This window comes from Pan troglodytes, chromosome 6 (assembly GCF_028858775.2).
Source record: "Pan troglodytes isolate AG18354 chromosome 6, NHGRI_mPanTro3-v2.0_pri, whole genome shotgun sequence".
Classification (NCBI taxonomy): Eukaryota; Metazoa; Chordata; class Mammalia; order Primates; family Hominidae; genus Pan; species Pan troglodytes.
The window spans coordinates 93,129,141-93,143,281 of record NC_072404.2 but is presented as its reverse complement, the minus strand read 5'-3'; positions in this window follow the sequence as shown (position 1 = coordinate 93,143,281).

Sequence of the window (14,141 nt, the reverse complement as noted above, 5' to 3'; positions counted from 1 at the left end):
TCCCTATGGGGTTCTTCCACTCTAGCTATGTGAGCCAAAACTCTTCAGCTTCACCCAACTTGTAACTTTACTTTGATATTGGATCTTCAGTGACAGGGAGGATATATTTCCAGAATATTTATTAAAAGAAATATGCACTCTGTACTGATACCTGAAGTCTCCAGAATGTGTCTCTCTGTCAGATAGGAAAGAAGAGTATCTGTGATGGTTTTATTTCCAAACGGAGTATTTTATGCTTTCTTGGCCTAATGGGGAAGCACAGCTTTCCACTATACATTTAAAATCATGGAGGAAGCATGCTCTTTCTCAGAGTATTTAAAAATTGCTCCGCCTATTGAAATATTAGAATAATTTTAAAATGTTTTCTCTGCTTCACATTTGTGATATTTGCACAGAACTTCAAACATAATGCATTTATAAGATCCAGTTTATAATAGCTCTGTTGGAATTCATTAATAGTCCCATGAGTCTCATAAGAAAAAGGAAACAAGAAATAGTGTCACTATGTGCTTTGTTTTGAACATATTAACTAAACATTACAAGAGCAGATTAGAAAAGCAATCACTTTATTTAGTTGAGTAATTACCAACTTGAATCCCTAAAGATCAGTTATTGTAACATGTTCTATAAGATTTCCATTAGGAGTCTTAAATGAGTCAATAAAAGGTCATGTTCATATACATTAAAAACACTTGAAAGAATAATATTAACATAGACTCTTATGCCATGGCCACACTTTCCCAGTAAAAGGTATTTCTCTAGGAAATATGTTGCTTTTGACATCAGTATTCTTAAAAATGTGCAACAGATATAAACGTCGAAAATCGCTTTCATTTTGTTTTGATTTACTAGCATTAAAGAGAAGCCAGTGTTAAGTTCATCGGTGTGGAAGGAAGTCTTATTTAATGGCATACTATTGATATTGACGATTCCATTCATAGATGCAGAAAGCCATCACAGTCCATAAGTACGGTGATACTCCAGCACAATTTTTTTTAAAATCTGGCGAGGTAGACAGATAGTTTACCCTCCATATCTGTGGGTTTCATGTTCATGCGTTCAACCCAACTGCAGATAGAAAATACTAAAAAAAAAAAATTATACTAAGTTCCAGAAAACAATACTTTAATTTGCTGTCACCGAGTACTTCACTGAATCCATTTGAATGATGTGATGTGTTGGCATTTTATTAGGTATTATTATTATTAATTATTATTATTATTTGAAACAGAGTCTCACTCTGTCACCCAGGCTGGAGTGCAGTGGTGCAATTTCAGCTCACTGCAAACTCTGCCTCCCGGGTTCAACCGATTCTCCTGCCTCAGCCTCCTGAGTAGCTGGGATTACAGGCGCACGCCACCACGCCTGGCTGATTTTTGTATTTTTAGTAGAGATGGGGCTTCACCATGTTGATCAGGCTGGTCTCGAACTCCTGACCTCATGATCTGCCCACCTCTGCCTCCCAAAGTGCTGGGATTACAGGTGTGAGCCACCGCACCCGGCCTGTATTAGATATTATAAGTAATCTAGAGATGACTAAAAGTACACAGAAGAAGTGCATAGGTTATATGCAAATACTAAGCCTTTTTCCATAAGGGACTTGAGTATCTGCAAATTTGGTATCCACAAGGGTACTGGACTTAATCCCCCACAGAGGCTAAGGGACTGCTATATTAACAAGATAGGGAATTCTTAGAAGATAAATTGATGCATATAATTGAATTTGCAAAAATTCTATGCATTTTGCAAACATAAAAGTATATGGAGTTTTATTTTTATGAAACATTCTAGATCACTAAGTATATTATGATCTCTAGTAAAGCTAGGTTTAAAAGCTTTCATAGTCTCGGAATACAAGTCTCATATACCTGCACTGTAAAATGATGTATTAAAGTATGTAACATCAGTTAAAAGTTAAAAAGCCAGAAGTGAAAATAGTAAAAATGATGATAATATTAAAACCTTCCACTTAAAAATAAAAAAGATAAAAACCCTATCATTTCTCATTTTTGATAAGCATCTAATCATGCATCGAAAAACTTAACGTATCTGCAATTGTTCTCTTAGGCCCAGCCCAGATTGGTATGGCCATTCCCTTTATTATTTTTTAAAAGAAATGTCAGTAAAATTTATACTTTTTGGTAATTATTTATTTTTTGGAGTCTTTTTAATCATATTGAGAAAAACACAGAGCTCTTTGGTTTACAATTATTACAGTTTGGGAGTAATCTTCTGGAATTTAGGGCCTAAGATTAGGTAATCATTTGAGACCAAACCCGAGTGTACCCTTTTACTATGATTTTCAATCTGTTGAAAAAATGGTGTACACACACACATGCACATACATACACACATACATATACATACACACCAACACATTTATGTATTTACACCAGTCTCAGGAGTAAGCAATGAAATAAGAGTCCTTTGGAAAGAGAAGAGTTCAGTGCAACCAAGATTAGGGTATATCTGCCCTGTGCCACCAAGAGAGTCCTGATTCCCTAGGTGTCTACCTGGGATCTTGCAAGTAAGCAGACTTACTTACTTTGGGATTGCTGGTATTCAGTAATTGCTACCAGAAAACTGAGAAATTCTTGGGAATTCCATTCCACAAGCCAAAATACAGAAGTTTGAATCATAATTAGAATACGCAACAGAAACCAGAAAGTTTGAAGAGATTTAGAACCAGACTGATGCTCCCATTTCCGTCAATATCTCTAAGGCCCTACACTAAAGGTAATTTACAGACTTGCAGTTATGAGGATTCACACTCTGCGGGTGACCTTTACTGTCTTATGGGAGTAACAAAGATTCAGATCTCAAAATTATAATGATGACTGATTGATGACTCAATCCCTGGCATTTCCCAGACCTCAGACTCTAGTGGGAGTAAGATAAACTAAATCTAGCAATCATTTCCAAAGGATACTCCCATATTACTCAAAACCTTGGGGACTGAATGCTGTCCAGCACTTGCTTTGGTCATGGCAAATCAAAACAGTTGATGATTACTGTTACTATAAAATTATTTATTCCCTGTAATGAAGAAAAAGGAGCAAGGGGTTAAGGAATCTATCCTTAAACAGGCATGCATTTTTTCCTAGGAATTTCCCACTTGCAAACTCTGAAGTTTTACAGAAGAAAGTAAGGTGAAATCTTCTTTCCCCAAATGCAAGATCATTTGTTAAGCAATAAGGCCAAGTAAGTGTTCACAATGATATGCTCAAAGAGAGCAGTACACAAAATGAAAATTGATGTCACTAGGAATAATGGAAAAGTTGTTTTATTTTTAGGAAATTGGAAGAATGATATTATTTCAAAGACGGTTTGTGAGAGGTGAAGATGGATGGTCTCTTTAATTAATTAGATAATCTTTAATAAGCATTTGTCACACTATATATTGAGATCCTTTTCATATTTTTGAAAAAAAAAATAACAGCAGGAGATAATATTCCATATACTGCCTAGATGTTCATCAAATTCTCCTTTTGGGAAACACAGAATGACTCCAAGTTCTTACAGCTGGATTGAGTACATTTCTTGCTTCTGATCAATGGAAGTGGATGACAATAATATATATACTTTCTGGTCTGTCTCCAGGGTCCCTTTTTGATCCTTTTTAGGAGCCATGAGTTTAAATTACCAGGATTGTAACCTGAAAAGAGACTGAATTTCTGAGTACTTGCTTGAAGGTAAACTGCTGTCAGTTTAGGCTACTCTAACAAAATATCACAGACTGAGTTACTTATAATCAACAAAAATTAATTTTTCATAGTTCTGGATGCTGGAAATCGGAGATCATGGTGCCAACATCATTGGATTATAAAAAGGACCTGCCTCCAGGTTGTAAACTACCAACATCTCATTGTATCCTCACATGGTAGAAAAGGAATGAGCTAGCTTTCTGGCCTCTTCTTATAAAGACACGAATCCCATTCATGAGGGCTCCTTTCTCATGACCCAATCACTTCCCAAAGGCCTTGCCATCACATTGGAGGTTAGGATTTCAACGTTTGGGTTTGGCAAGGAGGCACAAACATGCAGTCCATGACAACTGCCAAAGACTGTCAATTCCAATACACACTAGACCAATACAATCTTGACAAGAGCAAGAAATAAACATTGTTGTTACTAAGCCACTAGGATTTCATGCTTTATTTTTAACCATCACATAACTTATCCTAATTCATAAATCAATATTATATGAGAGCTATAGCTGTAACAAAGACCTAAAACATATATTATATGTTTAGTGAACAGGAAAAGAACAGTTTGAAACCTTACATTGAAATTTAGAAAGATAATGAACCGTATTTTGCAAAAGCAAACATTTGATAAAACTTTTGCATATAGTAACTTGAAAGCAGACAATTCTTATTCCTATTTCCTATTCATCTGGAAACTTTAGGGGATATAGTTGGAAAAATATAGTAGTATAATTAGTATATTAGTATATTTATACTGAATTAATGTATTTTGAACATTATGGACTACTTTAACAAAATATTACCATCAAAAGGAGGAGGTCAATTTAAGAACAAATTGGCCATTTTGCAAGCTGAAATAAAAGGGAAGAGAGTTCTGAAATTCTGTGCCTTCCAGAGTTAGGAAAGCTAGCTGCTTATAGACTCCTAGCAGTTGGCGATAGAATTTTAAAAGGATTGAACAAGATCCAGTGAAATGTCTCAAATGAATGTAATAAATCAAATCTGAAACCAATAAGCTTAGGCATGGTTTCCCATTCATTTTCCTAAATAGGTGTTTACCATTAAAGTAACAGGTAAGCAAGTTGGTGAAAAGCAATGAAATAGAGAAATTTGAGAACGACATCTGGAAAAGAACTTTGAGTATGTGATTACTGGTACATGTAAAATTAGAATAAAACAAATCAGCAGCTCTTCTGATTTGAGAAAATTTTATTGTCAAAAAGTCAGAAATTTGACTGCTTCAGAATTAAAACAAATAAGTAAATAGTAACAACCTTGAGAATCCAATTTTCCACCAGCATGAAGCACAGCCTGAATATTCCACAGCTCAGAGGAAGGTATTCTAACACTTATTTAAGATGTGGCCAAAGAGAAAAAAGGACTAGAATGAGTTTACAAATGGGTGGTGGATCGAGGAGCCATGAAGAAAAATGGATGAAATAATTCCTTCTAGGGAAATGAATTAGAGCTTAATACAGGAAAATGAATTGGGGCGTAATACAGGAAATGAAATAGAGCTTAAGACAGTTTAATACACACCCATCCCATGCTCAAGGTTGGAGACCTTGACAATGTCTTGCCAGTCAGATTTCAGAATTGCAATGAGCAGAGATCTACTGTGTGTCTTCCATTCTCCCCCTTTATGAATAGGAATTTTTAGGCATTGTGTGTGTGTGTGTGTGTGTGTACACGTGTGTGAATGTGAAAAAGAAAAAAAGCAGTTATATCATGTTTCTCTCCCAGGCACAATTAGAATATTTTAAATGAAGACTAATGATAAATAGAGAACTAAATTTGTAGTCTAAATTGCATTCAAAGTCAAATCACATCATTAGTTATATAAAAGACATTGGGCTTGGAATTTTGAATCCATGTCTCTTTCTGTCTTATTCTTCATAAAAATTGAAAATTGACTTCTGATGAGCTTTTTAAATGTTTTGAAGTAAACTGTAAAAATTATCTTCTACCTCCTTCTAATTAATGTAATGAGATGAGATCAAACCATTTATGAACTCTTGCTTTACCAGTAAGTGGTGTCTCTTAGACTAAATCAAGAAAGAAATTTAAAACAAGTTAACTTTTAACTTAGAACTTGATTTTAAAATTAGGTGTCATTCTTCAGAAACCAGAAATTATTTTATGCTAACACTGTATTTATTTCCTTGGCAATGTCAAAGAGACTTTCTTTGAACATTTTATAATATGACTCAGTATTTATAGTAGTGACAGTTAAAGTCAAAGTTTTCCTTCACATTTTCCTTAATATTAAGTTCCAAGATACTTTGCCACCAAATACATTTAAAGGTTTCCTATGACGAGTCAACAAATACAAACTGAGAACCCCACAATATAAGGCAGTATGAAAAAGGCTCATAGGAAACAAAGAGGTATAATTCAGCATAATTCACAAATTAACTATCATTCTGAAATCTTTTCAGTTTAATTGGAGATAATGTAGCAAAAGAAATACATGTATTATAATTGTCAATTAAGTGATAATAACAAAAATCTATGTGTAATTCTTCAAAGTATCTTTGCTTTCATATATATTGTATCAATGGTTCTTCATTAAAAGTATACAGAGTTATTATCCTCTCCTTTTTTTAAAAAAATAGATTCATTCCTATTTGAATTCAATAGAGGAGTGCTTCTCCACTGTCTTGGCTCAGGGACAAATACTCAAACTGATTTTATTTAATAATACTTGGGTGGGATGTTGAAGACAGGCTTTCCTTTTCATACATTTGGGGGGTCCAGGATTCATCTTCTGATTTTTTTGGGGATTGTGACTGTCTTGAAACAATATAAGGATTGGCTACATGAGGGTAACTCTAGTGAGGATGAAGCAAAGTCTTGGAAAATGTACTTCCGCTCAAGAGGGTTCACTTATGCTGAAGAGTCAGCAAGCAATGTGCTAACTGCAGGTGATGGGAGGTGCGCTCTCAACACCAGTGGGAAGAGCAATAGTATGGGCCTCAGCACAACGGAGGCACAGTGCTCACTAGTTGGCTAACACACTCCCACAAGATTCCCTGGAGCTGTCCATGGGTACATCCCTTTAAGAGGACCCTGGATGCTTACCCTGTTCCTATACATCTCATCCTTTATGTCGTTCAATAACCTACCAACCTCTCTTCCTATGACCCATCATATGTCCATGTACCTCTTACTCACTTTTGCATCACATATTTCCAATCCCATTCCTAATGGTAGATTCACTATCTGAAGTCTGTGCTACTGTATTAATCTTCCACTAATTGGTTTATCTGCTCTACGTCTCTCTCACTTCACAAACTCCACACTGCCACACTTCCTAAAACAAATCTGATGCTATTTCCTCAAATACCAGGTTTCTCAGAACTCTACCTATCTGACAGTCCTCATCTCTCACCATGCCATAATCCCACACATGGTCTGAACATATAAGATAATTTCAGGCATTCTCTCCATCCAAAATCCTACTTCAAACTATTATGTCTTTGTTCATGTTACCACTGTTTGGAAAGACCTCTTGTATTCTACATAAAAATACTCAAATATCCTCACATTAAAAAAAAAAAAAACCCAATACATTGCTCTATCAAGAAAAGTGAATGCCTCTTACCTTGGTAATCATGTTTGTATTTTAGGCACACTTATTCTAGACTTATTAAACTGCATTGTAATTTTTATTTGTGAATATGTCATTCTCCCACACCCTATGTGAAGTGCTAAAGTTCACAAAGACAGAGCAAGCAAAAATCAATAACCATGACGACCCACTACAAACAAAATTTATTTTTCTACCTTCAGTGGCTATTATGCTTCATCAATCATGCCTGCATCTTTCCTCATGGCATAACTTTATCTTGAAATACCATGGCTTTTTTTTCCATATGTTAAATTTCTAAGTATCCTAAGATTCTGTTCAAATCCCATTGCTATTGGGAAACAATTGATGCATGGTGAATGACACAATAAGATTATTTTCCTTTTTAAATATATAATTTATTCTGCACTGTTTTAGAAAAAAAAATGGTTCCCTGTTCTATTCTTCCATAGAACTGTACGCATCAACAAGAACACAGAATATTGTTACTGTCAAAGAGAAGAAATATAGTGGATAAGAGGAGTGGCTCTGGAGACAGACAGTTGTGAGCATGAATTATGATCCAACCAGGCACTAATTTTCAACATGGGTGAATTAATTTTGCTAAGACTGAGTTTCCTAGAAAAATTGATTTCATATTAGTGCTCACATTAAGAGATTGTTTTGTGCATTGTATTTATTAAAAGACACAATGTTTATGTAAAGTGCTTAACAAAGTGCCAGGGAATAAGGAGTATTTCATAAATATCACCATTATTAGATGACCGGATACGCCCTACTCCAGTTTCCTAGTAATCCTGACATTTCCAAGATGCCCTTCCCTAGAGGACATGGAAACATCAAGAAGGAGGAGTATCTGTTATACTTAGAAAGAGCATAGAAGCAATAATAGTGGTTAAAAATCACTGTTCTACGTGGGAGGCTTCTCGGTCAAGGACTTCACTGTAACTACTTTGTATAATACCTTTAAAAATGAGGATAATTTTTTAAGTAGGCGTCTCACATGGACCTGAATTAGAAATTGGAACTTAGACGTTATTTCAGTTTTTCATTCAAAACTGGATTACATGCTAATTCCAATGGCTTCAAAAAAATTTTTAAAGAAACAATTTGGCCCATAATGAAAGGACTTCAACTGACCCTCTGAAATAAGACATAACTATGTGAGAGAATAATGAACAATGAATGAAATGTAGGCTTTTGATCCAAGAGAGCAATAGGTGGGGAAGCATGTTTGCTCAGCATGGGCAGTGGTATTGGGAAACACTTTATGTTAATGCCGGGGTCATTAACCAGGTGAAGCAGACTAACGCTTAGAAGCAGCATCTAGAAAAATAACCCAGGCCAACAATTTCCTCCTGACTGTTCAGGGAATAACAGCATATCCTACAATCATAACTAAATCTGAAGATCAAAATTTCAGTAATTGTGCAGTGAGGAAAATTCCCAAAACTTCATTTATCCCAGGTTAATGATAATCTGGTCTCCAAAACCTGGACTGGAAAAAAAAAGATTATTTCTTAAGTAATTTAGACTAAAATTGATATGAAGATGCCCCAGGCTTCTAGAAACAAAAGGCATTTTTTTTTCTTTTTAGGTTTCAGGAAAATAAAAAAAAAAATGTAATGTAGATTCATAAGATTCTAAGCCTCACTCCGTTTTGGAAAAAATAATGGGAAAACTTCACTTGATAGAAACCAATATAGAGTTTACTTTAATTTTAAAGAAAATGTTCATCTCAAATTTACAACTTTTTAGTTTTAAATATCTGCTAAAAGAATATTTTTTGTGCATCTGTTAATTTTTTGGTTTCTGATTTGTCTCAGTTCATTGATTATCCTGAAGTTAAGCTGTCATCTGCATTTAGTTGTCAAAATTTTTATGGAAAATAAACTGTTAGCATAGTGTTTATGTAATGCTTTGGGTTTGTGAGTTAGTATTTCCATAATAGCTATTAATGTAATTTACATTTGCCTATTTCAATATGGGGGAAAAAAGCAGTGATATGAGGCTTACTATGTGGGTACCAAATAATATACATGGACTGTATTACATAATACATGTGTTTCATTAAAATCTATGTGATTTTAGTATTTTAGGGTTCAGAACATGAATTATATTTCCAATATCACCTCATAAATTTATAAACGAGGCCATGTTATATTACCCAGATGCTCTTTTTTTCAAAATGTGAAGTCTACTAACAATACACTCCTTTTAGTGTACATCTTTAAAATTTTGACAATGTAGCCTTTCTCAAAGTATGTTGAGGGTAATTGACTAATGACATATGCATTTTATGAGTAAAAAAAAATCTAATCCCTTTTAGAAAATATTTTTGGAAAAGTCCAAGTAAAATTAGAGGTAAGCACTCTTTCTCCTAAATGACCTCTAAATATCTACAATCAAAATTTGCAATGCTCAGATTCAAACCTAAGAAAATAGTAGCATTTCTGTCATGGAAATGTAACGTAGATTAACCAAATGTTATATGTATGTATATATGCGTGTGTGTATATATATATATATATATATATATATATATATATATATATATACACATTTTTAATTTTCCCCATCAATTAATAATTACTGAAACATTTTACATTTAAAACATTTACACATTTATATACATACATTTCTATAAATATACATTTTCCAAGAGTAAACAGTAATATTTGAGTGAAATAAATATTAATATTTTGAGGAAAAACTACTTTTAAAACTTTGATAAATTCATGGCTAATTGCCTTGTAGAAATATCACCAGTTTAAAATATCTTGAACAGTACATGGGAGATTATTTCTCTATACTCTCACCCAATTAGAACAGCATAAATTTTAAAACCATTGCAACCTGATAAGTGAAAAATACTTCAGCATTTCATTAATTCACAATTTTATTACTGTTTCATGTGACCATCTTTCATCTATTTGTAGTTTTTTTCTTCATTACTTCTCTCTCTTGCTATACATTAAATAACATGCATTTAATGCCCAGCTCCAGTCCATCTTTAGAATAGTCTAGGGACACAATAAGAAATAGAACACAGAGTATGCAATTGTAAGGCAGCAAGAATTCCCTTATACACTCGCAGTTAGAATCCAGATGTTCATGTGTTTCCTTCACCAGGCTAATAGTATACATTTGGCAATGGACCTGAAATTCACTCCTTCTGACTGGCAGATCACCACACATGAAGCATTATACAAACGGTCGCTGACTTACAATGGTACTACTTAATGATTTTCAAACTACCATGATGTGAAGGCAATAGCTATCAGCAGAAAGCAGTAGTATGCTTTCTGGTGATGCTGGGCCAGTCAGCCAAGTGATTTGGAGAGTACACTGTATACTCTGGAGAGTATACTGTGTTGCCAGATGATTTTACCCAACTGTAGCATAGTATGAGTGTTTAAGGTAGGTTAGGCTAGCTATGATGTTCAGTAGATAGGTGTACTACATGTATTTTTGACTTACTGTATCTTTCACTTAGTGTGGGTTTGTTGTGACATAATCTCATCATAAGCCTAGGAGCATCTGTATACAAAACTTCAAGTATGCTTCAGCAAGGAACTACAGGGGCATTAAAGAGCTTCTTTCATTATTTTTAATACAGATTTTTAATCGAGTTTTTTTCTATTTCTACTATAGATCAAAATTTAAAAAATTCAACTAAATTGGCATGCTTGTCCATTTTCATACTTGGACTCGTTCTTTGTCATCTGGCCTAGCCTTCACTTTTCTGGCAACAGAACTTGTATTTTTTTTGGAGAAATAATTGTTTTATTCAATATTTTAAGGTTCTGCAGAGTGAAGGATACTTAAGCTATGTTGTTGCAGACAGCAAAGCTTTGACAAGTGAGAAAACATTAATAGAAAATAAATTAACTAAAAATAATGTAGAACTCTCTAATAATTAGAAAGAGGCACTGTAGATAGATGCACTGAATTAGAAATATTCCATTGCTCCCCACTGGTTAGGAGAATGAACTAGATAACTTTTTTTAATACTATAAGTTCTAGGGTACATTTGCAAAATGTGCACAATGTGCAGGTTTGTTACGTAAGTACGCATGAGCCATGATGGTTTGCTTCACCCATCAACTCGTCATTTACATTAGATATTTCTCCTAATGCTATCCTTTCCCCAGCCCCCCACCCCCCAACAGGCCCCACTGTGATGTTCCCCACCCTGTGTCCAAGTATTCTCTTTGTTCAATTCTCACCTATGAGTGAGAACATGCGGTATTTGGTTTTCTGTCCTTGTGATAGTTTGCTTAGAATGATGGTTTCCAGCTTCATCCATGTCCCTGCAAAGGACATGAACTCATCCTTTTTTATGGCTATATAGTATTCCATGGTGTATATGTGCCACATTTTCTTAATCGGGTCTATCATTGATGAACATTTGGGTTGGTTCCATGTCTTTGCTATTGTGAATAGTGCGGCAATAAACATACATGTGCATATGTCTTTATAGTAAGCATGATTTACAATCCTTTGGGTATTTTCTTTGATAAGTCAGACTTCCTGGCTCATTCAGGCCACTTGGCTTGGGTGAACTGATGCCATATACAAGGATTCATGTTACCAATGCTTGATGAATCAGAGAACTCATTTTTTTTTAAGTTCCAGAATACATGTGCAGAATATGCAGGTTTGTTACATAGGTATACATGTGCCATGGTGGTTTGCTGTACCTATCAACCTGCCATCTAGTTTTTAAGCCCCTCATGCATTAATATTTGTCCTAATGTTCTCCCTTCCCTTGCCCCCTGTTCCCTGACAGGCCCCGGTGTGTGTTGCTCCCCTCCCTGTGTCCAGAGAACTCATTTTCTACTTCTGTAATTAGTCCACAATTGGCACATGGCCCAATCAGAGCAAACTACAGCTTATTTTATATTTTGCTGATGGAAAGCCCTTTTACTTTTGGAATAGCTTTAAAAAAGGTGGGGGGATGTACCCCTGATACTGCCAGAAGTCTCTTTGCCACCATGGCAAATGACCTTGTCTGAAGATGAAGCCAACATATAGGAAAACAGAACTAAGGGATGGAGAAAAAGTTCAGATATCATAGCTTAAACAGTTGAATCCAGCTATACATAGGTTTTCCAATTAAATGAACAAATATGCCCCCTTTCTATTCAAGCTAATTTGTATTGGGTTTTTTTATGTCAATGCAGAAAGATTCTTGACTACTGCAATTATTCATGTTGTCTCTTTTTCTTTTGGAGTGTGCATTTTAAAATAGATTTATAAGAACTTTATTTACTTTGAAAATATGAACACTTTTTATGTAAACATTTTTTTCAGATTACTATTTTTCTTTTAATTGTGTTTATGATGTTTTTGTCACAGAATTTTGATAATTTTATATTTTTCTTACTTTATGTATTTCAGTCTAACCTTTATGGTTTCTTCCTCAGGTAACTACAGATTTATAAAATCATACTACACTTACTAATTTCACCCATTTTCTAAAAATTCCCATCTGCAACACATACTAAATTCTGTCACTTTCAGGAGTCTCCCTTTTTTGTTTCACTGCTTTCTCTGTCTTTTAATATATTACCACACTTATTTTGATTATTTTAACTTTTTGATATATTATAATGGCATTGTTTTTTATTTCTCCATAATTTTCCTGGCTGTTACTGCCTTTTTATTGTCTCAGTAGTATGCCAGCAGAATTTTAGAATAATTTTATCATATTTTCTAAAATAATATTTGAATTTAGGTTAAAGTTGTACTAAATATGTAAACTAGTTGATAAGAATGTCTTTTAATTTTTATTCAAGGAACTCCATAATATTTTCTCGCGTAAATTTATTTTTTATTATATTGTCTTACTATTTATGTGAATAGATTGGAAAACTATGGGTTTTGGTATATTTCTTTCTATAAGACATTAGTTATCTCATGCCACTTTTAATAGTTATATAACTAAATCTTTTGGAACTTATTTGCAGACAGTTGCATTCCTGTAAACCTTAATAATTTTGACTCAAAATCCTTTTATTTCTTTTGTGAATTGGCTAATATTTCCAACAAAATGTTAAATAGTAATGGTAATAGACTTTTTTTTATTTCTAATGTTAATAGAAATTTTCTAGTTTCAAGTAATATTGTGATGACTGTAAGTGTATGTGTATATGTGTGTTGGTATGCACACATACAGATTAAATTCACATTTATATAGAATAGTTCAATTGACAAGGGAAGTCTTAGGTCAGAGCTGCAAATACGCTTTTCTCTAGGTTACAGATATGTAGCTAAAAGCTATGTGGGCACCGTGGCAAACTGGAGAATACACTGCTTACTTGAAGAAGTAACCACTATCCAATAGTGAAATAATCAGATATTCTAATTAGACCAGAAGCTATAGTTCTCATGTTTTAAATGTTGGCAAATCTATATGAATAGATGAGATAATGCTGTAGTAACAAACAATTTGAAAATTGTAATGGCTTACAGCAACAAAACGTATTTCTTGTCCATCCTACATGGCCATCACAGGTTACCTGCAGCTCTGCTGCTCGTGTGCTCCATGTCATAATCACTGCAGGCTGATTGAGTTGCATCAGAGAAAAGAGAATATGGCAAAGAATCCAGTGGTTGTTAAAACCAAAATATGTCAATAACACTTCACATGACAAAACTGTCATATGGCCAATACTAATGTCTTGGTTGGGAAAATATAATTCTTTCCCAGAGTGGAGAAGAGAAGAGCAACTAATTCAACTTAATAGCAAGTAATTTATAATGTATGTGAATACAAGTGGGAAAAACAAAACTTGTCAGCAGAGAGCTTTTGATTGTGGACCACCATTTTGCAAACTTCA